This window comes from Lepidochelys olivacea (genome assembly GCF_965140295.1).
Source record: "Lepidochelys olivacea isolate rLepOli2 genome assembly, chromosome: 3".
Lineage (NCBI taxonomy): Eukaryota > Metazoa > Chordata > Testudines > Cheloniidae > Lepidochelys > Lepidochelys olivacea.
The window spans coordinates 143,922,284-143,924,735 of record NC_140413.1 but is presented as its reverse complement, the minus strand read 5'-3'; positions in this window follow the sequence as shown (position 1 = coordinate 143,924,735).

Genomic DNA, 2,452 nt, shown 5'->3' with positions numbered 1-2,452 from the left:
GTGGAGTTTCTCTTTTAACACTGTGCTTGTGAATGACATACCTGTGAAATCAGGTTTTACTGTACTTATTTGTTGATGTACAGCCATGATCACCAACTGCAGGGGTACCCAACAGCCCACTAGAGCATTTCATAAGGCCTGGGGCCTGCTTCAACACAACACTAACAGCTAATGCTAATGTAAACTAAAATGATGTAAACATAATACTAATGATTTCTTGTTTTTAAATAGGTTGTTTCTATGTACAGTATTGTCTAAATACACATGAAACAAGCAGAACTTAAATATAAATCAACAGAGGTGACTTTAAAGCTTATTAAAATATGTAGAAGCTGTTTGGGCACCCCCCAGTTGCGTGTAGGTTTACATGACCTCCTGGACAACAAAGACAATTACTACAGTCCCAGGAGTCTCACTTCTCCTTTCCTGGGAGAAACCTGACACACTTGTGTGGTTGGAGTTTTCTCAGAGCAGATGGTCCACAGTGGAATGAAAATGTTGCCTTCTAAGGCACACATGTATATGCAGGTGGTGTCAACTTTAAGAAAGGGTTAGGTGAATAAAGCACTTTACCATAAATGGTTTCTATTATACAGCCAATAAATAGTATTCTTTTGGCCATATTTTTCTACTGCTTGCTACATGCTCGGTGTACTTTTAACAGTAAAGTTACATTCATGCTACAATAGAATATACCTTGATGTTTATTCTGCAGAAACATTTTACTTTTCCCAATATTCTAGGGCTTACACCGTTATGCCTATTCGGTAAGAATTTAAACACAAACAAAAGAATGATTAAGTGAATAAGAGGTAGCTGAAAGTAAAATTGCACAACTTTAGCTATTGAGGTACTGTCAAGAAGATATCTTAGGGTATGTCTACACTACGGAATAAGCTCAAATTTATAGAAGTCGGTTTTTTAGAAATCGGTTTTATATATTCGAGTGTGTGTGTCCTCACAGAAAATGCTCTAAGTGCATTAAGAGCATTAATTTGGCGGAGCGCTTCCACAGTACCGAGGCAAGCGTCGACTTCTGGAGCGTTGCGCTGTGGGTAGCTATCTCACAGTTCCCGCAGTCTCCGCTGCCCATTGGAATTCTGGATTGAGATCCCAATGCCTGATGGGGCTAAAACATTGTCGCGGGTGGTTCTGGGTACATATCGTCAGGCCCCCGTTCCCTCCCTCCCTCCGTGAAAGCAAGGGCAGACAATCGTTTCGCGCCTTTTTTCCTGAGTTACCTGTGCAGACACTATACCACGGCAAGCATGGAGCCCGCTCAGGTAACCGTCACCCTATGTCTCCTGGCTGCTGGCAGACGCGGTACGGCTTTGCTGCACAGTAGCAGCAACCCATTGCCTTCTGGCAGCAGACGGTGCAGTACGACTGGTAGTCGTCCTCGTCATGTCCGAGGTGCTCCTGGCCACATCGGCTGGGAGCGCCTGGGCAGACATGGGCGCAAGGACTAAATTTGGAGTGACTTGACCAGGTCATTCTCTTTAGTCCTGCAGTCAGTCCTATTGAACCGTCTTATGGTGAGCAGGCAGGCGATACGGATTGCTAGCAGTAGTACTGTACCATCTTCTGCCGGGCAGGCAAGAGATGAGGATGGCTAGCAGTCGTACTGTACCATCTTCTGCCGAGCAGCCATGAGATGTGGATGGCATGCAGTCCTTCTGCACCGTCTGCTGCCAGCCAAAGATGTAAAAGATAGATGGAGTGGATCAAAACAAGAAATAGACCAGATTTGTTTTGTACTCATTTGCTTCCCCCCCTCCCCTGTCTAGGGGACTCATTCCTCTAGGTCACACTGCAGTCACAGAGAAGGTGCAGCAAGGTAAATCTAGCCATGTATCAATCAGAGGCCAGGCTAACCTCCTTGTTCCAATAAGAACAATAACTTAGGTGCACCATTTCCTATTGGAACCCTCCGTGAAGTCCTGCCTGAAATACTCCTTGATGTAAAGACACCCCCTTTGTTGATTTTAGCTTCCTGAAGCCAACCCAGTAAGCCGTGTCGTCAGTCGCCCCTCCCTCCGTCAGAGCAACGGCAGACAATTGTTCCGCGCCTTTTTTCTGTGCGGACGCCATACCAAGGCAAGCATGGAGGCCACTCAGCTCACTTTGGCAATTAGGAGCACATTAAACACCACACGCATTATCCAGCAGTATATGCAGCACCGGAGCCTGGCAAAGCGATACCGGGCGAGGAGGCGACATCAGCGCGGTCACGTGAGTGATCAGGACATGGACACAGATTTCTCTGAAAGCATGGGCCCTGCCAATACATGCATCATGGTGCTAATGGGGCAGGGTCATGCTGTGGAATGCCAATTGTGGGCTCGGGAAACAAGCACAGACTGGTGGGACCGCATAGTGTTGCAGGTCTGGGACGATTCCCAGCGGCTGCGAAACTTTCGCATGCGTAGGGGCACTTTCATGGAACTTTGTG